Source organism: Passer montanus, unplaced genomic scaffold (genome assembly GCF_014805655.1).
Source record: "Passer montanus isolate IOZ18808 unplaced genomic scaffold, ASM1480565v1 scaffold118, whole genome shotgun sequence".
Classification (NCBI taxonomy): domain Eukaryota; kingdom Metazoa; phylum Chordata; class Aves; order Passeriformes; family Passeridae; genus Passer; species Passer montanus.
This window is the reverse complement of record NW_024358500.1, coordinates 1,045,844-1,063,516: the sequence shown is the minus strand read 5'-3', so window position 1 is coordinate 1,063,516 and position 17,673 is coordinate 1,045,844. Positions and strand designations below refer to the sequence as shown.

The 17,673-nt window shown below is 48.3% G+C and overlaps 1 protein-coding gene across 9 annotated transcripts in view; it reads right to left on the bottom strand.

Moving 5' to 3' along the window:
• EIF4G3 (eukaryotic translation initiation factor 4 gamma 3) overlaps positions 1 to 17,673 on the bottom strand; it is a 143,918-nt gene that overhangs the window by 85,850 nt on the left and 40,395 nt on the right. For 6 of the 9 annotated variants that reach the window (XR_005626343.1, XM_039697401.1, XM_039697392.1 and 3 more), the window contains 2 exons: positions 14,453 to 14,528; positions 6,847 to 6,990 (listed from right to left, as the gene is read on the bottom strand). The gene's annotated coding sequence lies outside the window, so the exon portion shown is untranslated. Of the gene's footprint in view, positions 1 to 6,846; positions 6,991 to 14,452; positions 14,640 to 17,673 lie in introns of those variants that run through there. The other 3 variants (XM_039697402.1, XM_039697403.1, XM_039697399.1) reach the window with 3 other exon arrangements.

Here is a 17,673-nt window from a genome sequence, read left to right as displayed (position 1 = left end):
ATATTCCTGCAAGGTGGAATTTGCAAAATGCATTGGAAATGTGCTGGGATGAAGCCTGACCTGGATGTACAGAAGGAAGCACAAGGAAAGAAGTGAGAAGAAAAAGAGGTCAAACTCTTGACTGCTCAGGAAAAAAGTCCATTACTACATATTAATTATTAAATATTTAGGTAGGTTTGTTGCTCACAAAACACTATCAGGAGTTGAGTTGTCTAAATTTGCCTTATTCACATTATCTGGAATGGACAGCAGATCCAAGAAAGTGGAATTTGCTGCTTGGAGGAGCAGCACAAACAGGCAACATTTCCCCTCAGCTGGTCCAGCACCAACTTCTTCATTTATACAAGGAGAGTTTAATCTTTCATTCTGTGTCTACATCACAAATAAACTCCCTGACTGACAACTATACAAGTTATGGGATTCTGGGTGGGTTTAACCAGCAGGGAATTGGCTCCATACACAGGGAAGTTCTCTGGGGGAAGAGCTCCCTGCAAAGCTTAGAGATCAACTCGGATCAAGGGATCCACAGCAATGCTCCCGAACAAAGAAAATGATGGACTGGGAGTTTATCTGAATGGGACAGTAAAACTGGGAGCCCCAGGGGCAGTGGAAGTTTATTACCTGATTTTATGCTATTTCCCTCTAGCAAAGCACATGCGAAATAATGAGGAATCATGGATCTGGAAGGGACCCACAGGGATCAAATCCAAGCCCTGGCCCTGCACACACACCCCAGCAATCCCAGCCTCTCCAAACCCTCCTGCAGCTCTGGCAGCCCCGGGGCCAGGACCATTCCCTGGGGAGCCTGGGCAGTGCCAGCACCCTCTGGGGAAGAGCCTTTCCTGATCTCCAACCCAAACCCCCCTGGTGGGAAGTGTGATATTCCTAAAAAGCAAACAGCATGTCCTTGACCCCACAGAGGTGCTGGATGGTGTGCAGTCCAAAGGTGTTGGAATTCATGGCTGGGTTTCTTTAGCAGAAAATGTGAATTAGGGAGGGCAGATACCCACCAGCCTCTGCAATTCCAGACTATGGAGCCCTCGCTGTGCTGTGCAATGGGGATGGAGAGAAGAACCTACAAGCCTAAAGGGCCATGGTGAGATGTTGGTGTGGGCAAAGGGCAGTGCTGGGGAAAAAAACAAAAGGCTGGGGAAGAGGGAAACACCAGCTTCACCATGGGACTGACCTTGAGGCATCCCAATTCCTTGCCCAGAACCCCAGGGAGCCAGCGTGAGCTTGGTGCTTTGCAGGGAGACAGCATCCCTGGGATTCCCTGTCTGTGGAGCTGAGAGCTGCTCTCCTGGAGCTCCACTCCTGCCAAACACACTGCACAGAACCAGGGAGTGTCCTGAGCTGGAAGGGACCCACAGGGATCAAATCCAAGCCCTGGCCCTGCACACACACCCCAGCAATCCCAGCCTCTCCAAACCCTCCTGCAGCTCTGGCAGCCCCGGGGCTGGGACCATTCCCTGGGGAGCCTGGGCAGTGCCAGCACCCTCTGGGGAAGAGCCTTTCCTGATCTCCAACCTGACAGAGCTCCAGCCCTTCCCTGAGGTCCTGTCCCTGGTCACCAGAATTTGGGGAAAGATGAGTTTAATGTGTAGCAACCAGACTCCAAAGGCAGCTGCCTCCAACACGAGGAGAGAACAAGGAGTAACACTCCCCACGTCCCAGGGCACCTGACTGACCCCAGGGCACCAGTGGGTGAGGTTACAATTAAATTACATCCCTCCTTCTGTTACAATCCCTTAATAAACATCCCTTTATTAAAAGCATCTCAAATTGGGTTGCAGAAGATAGAAGCAGTGAATAAACATCATGGTTCTAACAGGATTATTCCAGCTCCTGTAGAAAGGATCCAAGATCATAAAAGAGGGGCTTGGGGATTGCCTAATAAACATGCCACAGATGGCAGGCAGACTTGCTTTCTGGCACACATTCCCAGACCTGAAGGTACTAAGGAATGTCTCCCTGCTATTACAAACTCTAATTCAACGATGGTGACATTTTTGAGGAGCAGAATGAGACCACAAAACTCTCTTCACTTCAGGCACAGAACCAGATGGTAACAAGTTTCAGCTGGTACAATCTGTTCTGGATTTAAATCAGCCACCTAAAAGTCAAGGTCTCCGTGCACCAAGACCCAGAGAATTCAGCCCTCCTGCACTTCTGTTCACTCAGGTGTATCTCGACCTTTTCAGGAGCAGATGAGGGATGTCCACAACTGCAGCAGCTCCAGAGGAAGGTCCCCATCAGTGCTGTGGGATCCTGTGCTCCCCAGAGCTCCAGCATTCCAGCCCATCCCAAGAGGCAGCCGTGGGCAGGCAGCACCAATCTGCTCAGTGCACAGCGTGTTCTTAATGAGAGCTGAAGCTATCCCTGACTACAGAGGAAATTCCTGGCAATTTGTTCCAACTGTGGTCACTTGATGCTTCCAAACTGTGGGCCTGGACTAAGAGAATCCCTCAGCATCCCACTGGAGCCTGCAGTTCTAAAGCTGAGGCAGAGAAAGCCAAGAGTCTTTTCCAAACCATTCACCCTCACATGCCAGAACCCACTGCACTTGTTCCTTGGGATCCTCCAAAACACCCCCAGGCCAGGAGGGGGATGAAACTGCCTTCTCCTGGTGCTCTGAGCTCTGCACACTGCCTCTGGAGGGGCCCTCTCCTCCTCTGTTCACTCCATGACACAGGGAAGCTCCTTGTGCTGCTCCCAGCCCAGCTGCTCTGTTACCCTTTATCCCATCCTACCATGGCTGCCTCATCCATCAGTGCAAGGCACTGGAATGGGGCAGATTCACAACATTTCAGCTGCTCTCAGTTAGGGGCTCTGGGAATGCTCTCAGCCTGCTCTGGATTCTCCATCCATCAGGGGATGGTGCCTGACTGTCAATCCAGGCCCTACCTGAGCTCTGCACAACCTGCTCTGGGAGCCACATCCAAGGAGGAGCTGCCCTGCTCCTTTTCCAATGGCTTCTCCTTTCCTCCACACACTGAGAAAGGGAATTGTGTCAATCCAGCCCCTCCTGCAGCCTCAAGCCAGGAGAGGAGGCAGAGGGGCTGTGCCCCTCCTCTCCCTGTTGAAACGAGGGAAAAACACGCAAAACCCAACAGGAATATGAAATTTGATGTACTTGGGGCCACATCTGGCCATAACATCACTGCAGCAGCATGTGCTGCACATTCCCCTGTGCCAGAGCTCAGCACATTCCTGAGAGCAGCACGATGACTTCAAGGCCCTGGAATTTGGGAAGCAGAGATGCTGCTGCAAAGATGGGGGCGTGGGACTGCTGCACATGGCTGCCAGGCCTCCTCACTGTGCTGCACAAACTAATCCTGAAGGGCAGCAAAGTGCTGGAGGGTGTCTGTCAGGAAAGCCTCAGGAGGTGGAGCAGGGAGCTGTGCTCTTGTTTTGGCTACGTCAGATGGAAATGGTGGAGGAGGAAGAGGAAGGGCCACCCAACCACAGCACCACACAACCAGCTGTTTCTGTCTGTTTAGATAAAGCTAAAGGAAACCAAACAAAGGTACAACGTTCACTTACACCTGACTTCTCAGGTTAAATACCCCATTCATTCCCTGATCCCTGGTTCCCAAACTCTCCCTTTCAGACCATTCAGCACAATGCTGTCATCTCATCACACACAAACTTACAGTGAACTGCTCCAGCTCCTGGAGCTCCAGTAAGGGACAGCAATTCCTTTTATCACTTACTAGAATTTAAGATATTACTGCATCTCCCAGCCCTCTGACGTGCTGGGCCAGGCAGCTCTGGAGCAGCCAGGACAGTGAGGGGTCGCTGGTGGAACCAAAGCATTTGTTAAACCACCTTCTCCTTTGGAGCATGGCTTCTGCCAAGGGTGAGGGTGAAGGGTCTGGAGGAGCCACACCAGGAGCAGCTGAAGGCACTTGGTGTGCTCAGCCTGGAGCAGAGGAGCCAGAGGGGAGCCACACTGGGGCTGCAGCTCCTCCCGAGGGGCAGCTCTGATCCTGTGAGCAGGGACAGGAGCAGGGCAGGGCTGCAGCTGGGCCAGGGGGTTTGGGTTGGAGATCAGGAAAGGCTCTTCCCCAGAGGGTGCTGGCACTGCCCAGGCTCCCCAGGGAATGGTCCCAGCCCCGGGGCTGCCAGAGCTGCAGGAAGGTTTGGAGAGGCTGGGATTGCTGGGGTGTGTGTGCAGGGCCAGGGCTTGGATTTGATCCCTGTGGGTCCCTTACAGCTCAGGACACTCCCTGGTTCTCTGAGATCCCCTCTTCAACAAACCCTAGAGCCTGAGGAGATGCTGGGATCCTACCTGGGTAACAGCAAGGAGAGACTCTGCTGAGCACTCAGAGCAATCTGCCCCATTGGCAGTGACACACATCCTCTCTCTGCCCAAACTCCATTTAGTACCAAATGACACCCAAAGCCTAAAACACCCACCAGTATTTTCACTCACTACTGCCTCAAGAGCAGTCCCTACCTTGGAAAGACTCACTTTGATGAGTATTTATTAACTCAGGAGTCTGATGGAGAAATCAATGACCCTTAATCAGACTCTAATTCAAACAAAGTGGTCTTGTCCTTATCTTTTATGCACAAACACCCCCTCGCTATGTTAGGCATGACTGGACAAAGGCAAAGACAACCTTTGTTCAGTGTTCAATCATCAACGCAGTGTGGGTGGGTAAAATACAGTTATTTGTGCTTTATTGCTGTTAAAGAAATTAATAATAACACATTCCTCTGAATCCCATGTTAGCCTGGCTCCCTTTATCTCTAAAGGGAAACAGCAGGATTTAAGGTGCCCAAGAATCAGACAAAATTACTCAACAATTACTCTCTCATCGCTTTCTAAAAGAAAGTAAATGAATGAAAACATGATGGAAATTCACAAACTACAAGAGGTGTGGAAATAGGAAACTTCCACTCACCTCGTTCTCAACAAAAGCACGAGGGTGTTCCTTGAAGCCCAGGGGAGACAAATCACAGATGTAATGAACAGGTTAAACTTTCATCCAAATCTCCCTTTAGCTTGGGAATTTCTTACCATAACATAGAAACTCAACTCCGGACAGGGGTCCAAGTGAGATACACAGAAAAAATATTCAGAATATAAATTTACCCAAATCTCTAATAGTTCAGGAGTACAGAAAACTGTCCCTGGGGACAAGTTATTCTATAGAGCTTTGATCCCCTTTCAAGCCTTACTGGTGTCCCAAGTGCAGACACCTGCATGATTTGGGTTGGATCAGCCACAGAATGATTTGGGTTGGATCAGCTTGCTCCAACCCTCCCCCGGCCATGGGCAGGGACAGCTCCCACCAAAGGGGAGGGTTCCTGAGGTGGTCCCCAGCACCGGCTGGGAACAGCAGGAGCTGCACTTGTGCTGCTCCACTGCTGAATGCCACCCTGGCAGGGGTCCCCTGGGAGAAGCTCTGCAGTGCCCAGCCCTCTCTGGCCCCAAAGCCCCACCTGCCTGACAGCAGGAGCCTTGCTGCTCCTCCCTGCCCTCAGCACAGCAGGGCTGGCTCCTCACAGGGGACCCTCAGCTGCCCCCAGGGCTCTGAGGTCACTCCAGCAGCACAGCAGGGACACAGGCTGACCCTCACTTCCAAGAGCCAGAACAGGGAAGCAGCATTATCCAGCTGGAGATCTGGCACAGAGCCCACTCTATGGATGCACTGACTCAATGGAAAATATTAAGGGAAGAAGAGAAATCCCTTGATTACAATAGATTTAAAGAGGCTGCCTGGAATGTTCTCTTCCTCCCCTCTCCTCTGCCACATGAGTAGCTTCATGTGCTGATGAGGTTTACCAGGAAGGAATGTCTTGATCCATGACAAAAGCCAGGCAGCATCTGAGGGTTTGTTCTGCAACCCTGCTGTGCCCTCCCTGCTCCCTGAGCCTCAGTCCTCAGCCCAGAGCCTTTACTCCCAACAACCCTGCAGCTAGAGTGCAAGAAAGCTCCAACACCACCAATGCCTGCCAGACACTGCAGCCTCTAATGTCCCACCCAGGAGGATGAGCACCTGCACATTCCCAGACAAAAAAATCCATCAAGAGCAGAGGGAACACCAGGCTTTCCCCTAGCTCACACCTCATTCCTTACACATCCCACTTTCCCCATCCCAGTATCTTTTATCTCCCTTTTCTTCTCGACCCATTACCTGCCTCTTTTGCCCCCTCCTTTTTCAGATAAGCCTGTCCACACTGAAGTCAGCCCTGCAGAATATTTATCTACCAGAGGCTACAAAGAGACCAATTTATTCCACATATCTCACTAAACTCTATTTCTCCATTCTTATTATAACTCCCATTTATCTCCCATTCTGGACTTTTCTGTAACCAGCCCTTTGTCTCATCTCTTTTATGAGAAATAATTTGTGTAACTCATTTTCCTGACCCATTTCTTTGAATTACAGAACTGCACCATCTTGCACAAAACTGCACCATCTTGATTTCCCCTCGGAAAATCCCTGAGACAGGGCACAGGGCACTTTTAGGGTGTTTAACCTGGAAATCAGGCTGTGCCCCAAACTGCCTGATCCAACAGCAAAACACATTCCTCCTCATCCACGATTATCTTCTCCAATTTTTCAAGTTGTTTTTAGTTTCTGTTACAGACTCCAGGAGGAACTAGTGCCTAATAAACTTGTATTTAATTTATAAATACCAATTAATAGTATTGGTGTGCTAATCCAAGTGCTGCTGATAGTCACTGCAAGGGTCAAGCCACACCTTTATCACCTTTATTCACTTTGTTTCTACGCTGGTCACAAACAACACAAGTCAGTTCCTTGTTGAGCAGAGAAGCTGAGAATGGGATAGGAGAGGCTGGGAATGCTCTGCTCCAACGCCAGGTCTTACCTGTGAGAGCCCAGGGGACGATGCATGTCCCGGTGGCGTTGCAGCAAGATTTGGGTGTCCCTTATTTATTTCATGTGCAGTGTAAGGGGATGGGGCAGGAGGACCCGGTTGTCTTGCTACTTGTGTTACCTGTGTGGAGATAAACTGTTAGTAAAACATTACATTAGTAATCAGTCTGCTGAGACTCCACTCTACATACCTAGAGAGACAAAATAATACATACTTATCTAAGTGAAACACTGCACAAGTTATTTAACTATTTATCTGATTCAGGAAAATGTGGAAGGATCAAAAAATCAGAGCACCAGCTGCAGTCACTGGTGGAAATGTGTGGGATCCCTCTGCCTTCAGGCCTGGGACCTTCAAGAGAAGCCATATCAAAAAATATTGGGATTTTGCAAGGGGATACACATTACCAGCAACAAACTAAGGGGGAAAGTTGCATATTCCCCTCCAAAAAGGAAAAATAAAGGACTGCAGAGAGGGCATGGTATCTGCAGGGCTTGCCACAAGCAAAGAATCAAACAGCAAAGCAAATCTTGCATATGTTTATCTCCTTTCTCAACTTATATTAAAAATGCTCAACAAAACACATTAAGCAAAATATTAGAAAAATGTTTTCATGGCACACAAATATTTGCTCCACTTTACTATCTCTGCTATGGAACTGCTTTAAATATATTTTAGAGAGTGGCTATAGTAAAATAAAAAAGGGGAGTCAAAGGAAAAAAAGAGTCACACAACTATTGGGTGACACCTCCAGCTGCTCAACATAATTAAATGTTGCCAGGTTGAGTTAAAATGCACATTACTGAAATTCAGCATTTGCTTCTCACTGACCTTTTCTCATTTATTTATTTGCTGAAAAGCACTACTTAATAATGGAATGGTTTGGGCTGGAAGGGTCCTTAAATCCATCCAGTGTCACCCTGCCATGTGCAGGGACACCTTCCACTGTCCCAGGCTGCTCCAAGCCCTCTCCAGCCTGGCCTTGACACCTCCAGGGATGCAGGGGCAGCCACAGCTGCTCTGGGCACCTGTGCCACGGCCTGCCCACCTCACAGGGAAGGATTTATCCCAATATCCCATCTGACATTCCCCAGTCTGAGCTAAAGGCACCTGGAGCCCACAGATCACTGGCACTGCACAGGCCAATGTGTGCATAAATGTCCCCAGCAGGGTGAAGAAGGCAGAAGGAAATTCCTGGCTCCTTTAATGGAGTATTAGCTCCAAGCTCCAAGAGAGCAGAAGTCACGGAGTTCACCATTTAAGTGCTTTTTCCAAGTCTCTTTATTGCACCCAGAGTGTCCACGCCTGTCCTTACAGCTCCTAAACCACCACAGCAGCTGCGCCAGCCCCGAAATCCCAGGAAATCACAACATGCAACAGCTCCAGGGCTTGGGAATGGGCCAGGAGCCTTCGCTCTGGGAAGATTTACAGCCCCTGAGTGCTCATCAGAGGAAAGGGTGGGTCAGTCACAGAACCTCATCCTGTGTCCCCAACTGGATCCTTCCCTTCGCCAGGGATGAATCATCTCTTTTTCGGGCTGATCTCTCTTGGCAGGTGTGCGCACGCAGCCGCGGCTGGATCACAGCCAGCCTCACAGAGAGCTCCATAAAACTTTCCACAGCCCATCCCCGAGAAAATGAAAGTCTGTCCCATGACTCCTGTGTCAACCCTGAGAGAGCTGTCATGTCAGTCATGCAGCACTCGGGGCTTAGAAGTGACTACGGATTGTGATGGATATCAAATAATGCAGTTGGGAGGGGGAGGAAGCACAGGAACCCAAACCAGAAGGAATTAATTCCTATCAACAGCCTCAGTGGCAGGCTGTGCCCGTGCCCCTCATGATTCTCCTCAAATGGCATTTGGGGAAAACAGAGGTTATTTTGTGCCAGCTGTGGGACTTCAACCACCGCCAGTTTTCACCTCCCTACTCTCAGCAGTGCAAACACTGCTCCAGCTACAGCTGGAGCCATCCAAAATCCTCTGATCCAACAGCAGCCAAGTCCACACAGGGCTTTCACAATGGGGACAGGGGCACTACCAATAACCCAGGTCACTGTGAGCACCCAGCAGTCCTCCTCCTCCTCCTCAGAAACTGCAACATGCAAATAGAATTGTGGAATAGAACCCCAGAATCACTAAGGCTGGAAAGCCCTCCAATATCATCTGTTCAACCATAAACCCAGCACTGCCAGGTCCAGCCCTAAACCACATTCCCAAGCGTCACACCCCCACACCTCCTGAACACTTCCAGGGACAGTGGCTCCAGCACTGCCTTGGAGAAAATAACCCATGCTGCAGGTTACTGAAAGACACCAAGAAACGCTCTCGTGATTGGATCTGAAATCTGGAAGCTGAACTGAGAGGAAAACTGCGGCTGCTTGAATGAGTCCGTGAGATACCCTTGTGCAGTGCAGCAAACACATGACAGACACAGGTCTGGACCTACTAAGATTGGCTTGAAAGCCTAACAAAGGCAGCAGAACAATTATTTAACAAAAATTGTACCAGCTTGATAGCTTGGCAACAGCACACTTGGAGAGCATCCTGTAGGAGCCTAACACTGATTTTCCAGGACCTCTTAAGTTTAGCCAAGTCTAGCTCAGTGCACCCAAACCAAGGACTGGTGTTCATTCCAGCAGAAGGAAAAGCACAGAAAGCCTTTCTCAGCAGCTACAGCAAGGCTGGTGTTTCCACACCTTCCTCTTTCTACAACAAATTATTTATAAATAAACTGAATTATAAGACACTGATTTTAATGTAAACAGGTAGTAAAGGAAGACAAACTTGCTGAATTTGTGTGGTTTTTTTCAGTAACTTTTAACAAAGGTAAAAGGTAGAGACTGTCTAAGCTCATCAGTCCTGGGGTCCCTGCCCCCATAGAGCCTAGGCTGTGGTTTGTTGTTTCTTAAATGGTCTGAGATGACTATGGAAGCAAATATCCTCATTAAATCTATAGGTTAAGTTGTTCTTCTAAAAATGTATGTACAAAATCACATATTAATTTGCTAGGGCATCACCTTCTATTTTCCCTGAGTAGCAAGAGCTAATTTTAGTTTTCCAGAAGCCTTAACTCTGTATTTTAAAGGAAAAAGCTAATGAAATACAAAATAAAAACTCAGTCTGCAATTCTTGCTTTTCTTTCTGAGACCTTTTACACCTTTTGGGTTTATTATCTCATACAAGTTTGGGATTACTCTTTACCCCACCCAAGTCCCTGGTTTCCCTGTGGCTGTCCTATCCCTGGCAGTGCCCAAGGCCAGGTTGGAAGGGCTTGGAGCACCCTGGGACAGTGGAAGGTGTCCCTGCCATGGCAGGGGGTGGCACTGGATGGGCTTTAAGGACCTTCCAACCCAAACCATTCCACGGTTCTAGGCTGGAGCAGGATGGGGCACTGAGCTTCCCCCCTGCACATCCCACAGCTCCGCGCAGCCGGGCAGGCAGCGCCTCGGCCTCCTGACCCAGATCCCTCCTTTGAGCACAGGGTGGCTGGAGCAGCTAATCCTCCCTAATCCCATTTCTACAGGATTCTCTTCAGTGCAGGAAGATCCCTTCAAAGGACACGAGTCATGGAACCTCTGCTGGCTGTGAAACACTCGGGGGGACCCACGGGCACCCCAGGACAGAAAACACCAGACACCCCAAGAGCGAATGACAGCCAACCCTTAGTCCTTGAAAATCTGGGACAAGGGGGCTCTTCAGCACCTCACTGCCCCATCACCTGCTTTGCCCCCAGCTGGTATGAGCTGGGCACCCTGACAGGACGTGGTACCTGCTCCAAAGGCACATGAGGACAGCAATGAACGGGCGCCTTCAGGGAGTGCTGGATCCAGCCCCGCCACAGGGCCCTGCTCCAGGCTGCACCTGACCAGGTGAGTTCTCCCCACACAAACACACCTTGTTAACCCTCACTCCCAATCAGTTCTCATCCAGAAGTCATTCACAGAAGGGTTTGGGTTGGAAGGGACCTTGAACTCATCCCATTCCACAGGCAGGGGCACCTTCCACTGGACCAGGCTGCTCGGGGTCTCAGTGCTGCTCCTCAGCTCATGAGAGTTTATCCCAGAGTAGTTTTGGTCCAAGCTTCAGCACTTCCAATCACAACATGCTACAAAAGCAGTTACAAACCTTCACCAAAACCTGCCATAACCAGTTATTTGTGCAAAGACAGGCTGTCCATGAGCACCATCATTCTTCTTATCCAATTCCAGAGCTGTGCCTTGTGCTGAATCTGAAGAGTGTGTCTGCTTCTCCTCATTAATCTCATTTCCCATAGATTCAGCCCCATTTCCCTGGGCATAGGACAGGGGTGCCTGGTGGGATCTACACCCACCTTTTGTGCAGTTCCCTTCCCATTAGAGGTCTACATCTTTCAAAAAAACTCCAACCCAAAGAACTCTGTTGAATGTATTTCCTTGAAATAATTTACAACAGAAACAGAATTTCATTCTTATGCCCCTTCTAAACTCTGCAGGTTTTGGATCTTTCAGAGGCCACACAAGTAATCACCCTTATTTCTTGCAGTGTAGAGGATTTGGAAACACCAGGCAAGAAGCAGTTTACAGGACAACCCCCAAACCTTTATGTCCAAAAGTAGCTCTGCAATAGAGCATTCTCCATTACTGATGAGGGAAAATTATTACAAGGTTAGTTCATGGAAATAATTTTTTCTAACTGTGGCTTCCTTTCAAATAATTTTACTGCTGGATTTATTTATTGAAAAACCCAAACCAACAACCCATTCAGTATAACATAACACAATAAATAAATAAATAAATAAATAAATAAATAAATAAATAAGACTTATGATGAATTTAGGTGGGTTTTTAATTTTACTGCTGGATTTATTTATTGAAAAACCCAAACCAACAACCCATTCAGTATAACATAACACAATAAATAAATAAAGATGACATGATGAATTTAGGTGGGTTTGGTTTTAATGCCAGTATGATTTCCTTGATAAAGAGGTTCTACCAAAGCCTTGTTGTGAATTTTGAGCATCTCCAAGTTCTCAGACAAACTTCATCCCACTTGGCCTCTTCCTCACCTCTGTCCAACAGGAAAATTTATCCCTCAAATTTGATTTTATTATTGGGGCTCATAGTGGAAGCCACATGATTTTCCATTCCCATTTTTGTAGCTGTGGGGAAAAAAAAGAGCTCTGGAATGTGCAACCAAGGTCCTGATAATGCATGTGGAAAGGCACACAAAGGACAATTGAATTATTTTTTCTCTCTAACTAAAAATTGGGGGTTCATCTGTGGGCTGTCCATATCTCAAGTGATTTCTGCTCCCACCCCACGCACGAAGTACGGGAACAACACGGGGGCAGCTCAGAGTCACCACGTGGTGCTCATGGACCCCAAAACTCTTCCCACACCAGCCATGCTCTGGAAAAACACATCTCTGGAAGTGATGATCCATAATCCACGTGGGATCCCACAGAGGATGGGCAAGTAAATAAAATGCTGATGGGAAAAAGCAGCCCCTGGGTACTGAGGATGCACTTGAAGGTTGGACTTGATGATCTTGGAGGCCTTTTCCAACCTTCAAGATTCTGTGATCTCACAGTGCTCTTCAAAATGCCTGTTTAATGCAAACCCAGCCCTCAAACACATGGTGCTGCTCCTTGTGTAACAAACCACTGAGACCTTTCATGAATGAATTTGTCAAGGCACTCCCATCATGTGCTTTTTCCATCCCAATTCATTTTTCCCTGGACTCCCTCTGAATCTGAAATCTGCCTGGGGCTTCAAATGGAAGCCTGAAAAGAACCCAGCCGAGAAATTTCTCTCCTTTCCCCAAAACATGAAATTTTCTCTCAAGTTTTGCATTCTCAGATCCTGGAGCTGAGATATTTCCAGCCCTGTCTTCTATTCCTGTAACATAGCAAGGAGTGGTATTTTTCTACACTGAAAAGCTATTTTAGGTCATTCTTCACAGTTACTTTTCTATTTTACATTAATTTAAATTTTTACAGTCATATTTTCCCCACAGGCATCTGCATTATATCTTGGGAGGAAAAAAATGAAAAAAAAAAATAACCTTCTTTAAAAGACTTCAGATATTTTTTAAGTGTTTTTTAAGTGTTGTATGGGGTATATAAAAGATAATACAAACTGAATTATTTATTATAAGTGTTTGTACATTTATGTTCACAGAATGGTTTGGGTTGAAAGGGACCTTAAAAACTCATCTTGTTCCATGACCAGGGACACCTTCCACTGTCCCAGGGTGCTCCAAGCCCTGTCCAGCCTGGCCTTGGGCACTGCCAGGGATCCAGGGGCAGCCAGAGCTGCTCTGGGCAAGAGATGCTCCAGCCCCAGGTGCCCCCAGGGAGCCAGAGCCAAGAACCCATCCCCAGTCACTCCTGCAAACAGAAAAGGAGAAAACCTTGCACAGCAGCTTATGTTTTTCTATAAGCAGCTTATGTTTCTGCACAAAACGTAGTGAATTTATCCCATCTACAGCTCTTCTTCCTGTTTTCCAAATAATTAAAAGAGCAGCTTAAAAGCAGGGTTTTTTGGCATTAAAAATATTTGCACTATCCCAACCAGCAAAATATGACTTTCCCAGGGCTGTGCTGATTTAGCAAAGCTTATAAATAACCCTGGGCTTCCAGCTATTGCCATTGGAAAAAAAGAAATAGATACAAGGAAAAGACTATCATGTTCTCAAATAAACATTGCTGTTTCTAAGCTAAATTTATACAATAATCAATATTCTATATTAGCAATCATCTAGGACAGCAAGCCAAAGGCCTACCCTAAATATTCTATTGACTATCAAAATATTTCTTCCTCTGTGCAATGGAATGTTTCATGTGAAAACAAATCTTTCTTGATTATTTTTTTCATAAGAAGGTATTAGAAATGTGAAGCCACTAGTACACAAAAAAATCAGTCTGTGAGATGCAGGGGACAGGAGAGGGATGGAGCCACCCAAGTGAAAATATGGCCAAAATACTGTCATTCCAGTGACACCCTCCCACTGGGAGAGGAGGAAAACCCACTCTCCAATGTGCTGAATAAAACTAGAGACACTTAAAAATAGCAATGGACCCACACGTCTTTCAAAGATTTCTCCCTTTCTTGCTCCTATGCAACTAAAAAGATTCTTCATAAAATCACAGAATTATTAAGGTTGGAAAAAACCTCCAAGATCAAGTCCAACATTCCACCAATATGCCAGTGCCCACCCAACGCCTGTCCCCAGGTGCCACATCCACACATCTTCTGGACACTTCAAGGGATGTGACTCCACCACTGCTCTGGGCAGCTGTGCCCATGTCTGACCGCGCTTTCAGCAAAGAGATTTTCCCAACACCCAGTGGGAGAGGTTCACATGGCACAACTTGAGGCTGTGTCCCCTTGTGCTGTCCTTGTTCCCTGGGAGCAGAGCCCGACTTCCCCTGGCTGCACTCTCCTGCCAGGGAGCTGCGGAGAGCCAGAGGGTCCTCCCTTCTGTTCCTACTCACACGCCACCACAAGAGTCTTTTTGAGCACTATTATTTCAGGGGCAGAAGGGAGCTGTATTTCCCCCCCGTGTGACCTGTGGCTGCCCTGGGGCTCTGCCCAGCCCCGGCCCCGATACTCACAGTGCTGTACACGGCCGAGACGGTCGGGGTGAAGATCCGATCCTCCAGGGGCTGCTGGACAGGACCTCGGGGGATTCTGCAACACAGCCAGTCAAGGAAAGCAGCGTGGAAGGCAGGGCTGTGCCCGGGGACCCCGCCAGGACACCCACCCTGGAACCACAGCCTGGCAGCTCCAAGCCCTGGGATGTGCCGGGCTCCAGGGGCAGCTGTCCCACCCTAGGACCGAGGGAAGCAACACAAACTCATCTCTGAATAATCCACAAAACCTGGGGCCTGTGGAGAGCCCCCAGCTCTGCTTCTGTTTGAAAGGGAAAAAGGCCCGGAGGCAGAAGCCCTCGGCATTCAGCTCAAACCCTGCGGGTCAGCAGGGCACTGGCGGACAATGGCAGCTGCTGTTCTGCCAACCACGCAGCAATCCTGCTGGAATTGTTTCCTTGTTTGCCTCTCTTCACCCAGTGACTCCCTTCCTCATCCGCCCACCAAAAGAAAGGGCTGGCAGAGGGATGGGAGGTTTCCAGGAGCTGCTGCAGGGTGACTTAAAGGCAAATTGCAAGAGTTTTCTTAATTGTAAAGGCATTGTGGAAATCTAAGGGGGGGGGGGGCGGGGGGGAATGGAAAAAAAACTATGCACAAAAAACCTATACACAAAAAACCCTCACAACAGAATCTGGTTTATTTGTGGAATAAAATGGGGGGATACAGGGATCCAAAAGAATAAAAAAGCCTGACTTGGGTAACACCTTGTGGCCTCACACAGATCTAGACAATACCCAATGCTCACTGTCATGGAAAAGGCACTTGCTGGAAAATTTTCCTAAATGCCATAATCGAACTTCACCTTTTTGCTGTTTATATTTTACACACCAAAATTTCATGGGAAACGAGAACAGCTCTATTGACTGAGGTTCTTCTACATATGGAAGGTCACAGACCTCACATGTTAACACACTTAAAAAGAAAATAGAGTAATTAAAACACTTCTTAATTTTATTCTAACAAGGAAAAACACATTGCTAAGTTAAATTCTGAGCCCAGATTAGTTTGAGTCAAGATCTCAAGAGACTCTTTGCACTCCCAGTTTGAGCCCCAGATTAATGCTGCTGCCCAAAGCCTTGCAGGGACCAACACCACAGTGACAGGACAGACTCTGACAGTGCTGACACAACTCAACAGCCACCCAAGCTCCACAACCCCAACTATTCCCCCTAAAATGGACCAAATATTAAGGCTGAAGTAAGGGCTGCTCAGACACAACCTGCTCTGCCCCTGCCCACTGCTCACAGCACGTTCCAGCTGGACCAGCTCCTCCTCCAGCAGCACTGAGGCAAATTTACAGCATCAGACACACACAGAGTTAAATTTACAGCCTTGCTCTTCTCTGTCTCTGAACTCGTTACTAAAAAGCTCCTCCTCACCAAACAGGCTCAGAAGTTGCTCTAAAACTTCTCAGTTTTGTTATATATTCAGTGTTTGAGCACCAAACACAATAAAAAGGTGCTTGATGGGAATAGGCTGGGAAGAGCCCAGCCCTGACCTTTGCAGGGAGGCCCCAGCCTGTCACCGTGGCAGGTGAAGGGGACAGCCCAGGGCCACCTCCAGGGCAGGAGAACCAGGACCAGGATCTGGTCCCACTGGTGCCCAGGCTGGTGCTCATTCACCCTACATCTCTTTTTGTCTTTTTTTAATGATGGCAAGAATTTGTTAGCAGGGTCTAAAGCTCATCTGCACTTAGCTCATCTGCCAGCTCAGGCCCAAGTGGTGTCATTTGAGAAACAGAGAGGTTTTTAACAACCAAATGGGACTTAAAACTCTGACTCAGCCAAACAACAGTAAGATTTGTCACAAACTTCAAGAGAGTCACTCCCAGCCTTCATCGCAAAGATCTTGCGTTCACCCCCAAGTTTTGGAAAACAACAACAAAAAAGCCAAAATCTGGGACAGAAGGATTAAAAACACACTGGAAGATGGAATGAAAACCCAAATTTCCTGCTGTAGCACCACTCCCTCTCCCCAAGAACATCCCTATGACAGCCCAAGGCCCAGGATGGAGCTGCCCCCCTTGTGTCACAGCTGAGATTTCCCTCCTCCAGGCACTCCTGACAATTCACTGAAGCAATCGCTGCTTCAAAAGGGATCATTCCTGAGTTTGGAAAAACAGTTTCATCCCTGACAAGGTTGGGATTTATTTTCTTATTTTAGAACTTATATAAGTCAGGAGGAAATAATCTCCTTTGAGCAGAGCAACTGCTCTTTTTGCACCCAGGAAGAGCTGCCTGAAGGAAGGAGCAGTTTAGATGGATTTGCAGAGTTTGGAGTCACTGTTTAAGATCTCTCCAAGGAAGGGATGATTCTCATCAGATCCAGAATAAGCCTTCTAAGTCCTTTTTACAAAAGGATTTGACCTGGACACAAGACTGATAGCAACAAAATGCCTCAAACTCCACTAAGCCTTAATGAAATAATGGTTGGAGAAAGTGATTATTTCCAGCATCCAACTTGTGGCATCCACAGACCGACTCTGTGCAAGAAGTTGGGCAGGTGGAGCTGGACTAGTGGAGAGATTCCAGCTTCCCTGAAAGAAGCTGGGCAAGTGGAAAGGCTTCTGGTTCCCACCAAGCCTCTTGGAGCTTGTTCCTGCTCCCAGTGGAAATCACCACCTTCCCTCTCCCTCCACCTGCCAAAGGAGCTGTCCTGGGATAACAGCTGCTGCTACCGGGGGAGAAGCGAGCCAGGTGACAGCAAAGTCCATCACAACTTGTGCTGATGAGGCTCTTCTAGGAAAGGGTTAAGTGACAGCATGGGTACTCCACCAAGGGAGGTGAACGGGTCAGGGCAGGCAGGTGGGAAGCAGAACCTCATCCAGCAGCATCATTCCATCCACATGCACATCCACACCCACACCACCCCCAGGGCTCACTCATCTGCTCTCACACACAGATTTTGGTGCCACTGGGGCTGCACATCCCAAAATGCAGCACAAGCCTTGGGATCACTGCCTTCAGGCTGCCCCAGCGCAGCCAGGCAAGTGCAGGAGTGAGAGCCCAGCCTCACTGCAGTGCTGGATTCACCACAGCCAGGATGCCCTAATTCAGTAATTCACTAATTCAGGCAGCTCCTTTGTGTTACTGCCCTGCCGTGCTGAGATCCAGTTCAGGAGCACCCTGTGCCCTCCCTCTTCCTCCCCCTCCTCCTCCCCTATATCCTGCCACCCACATCACTGG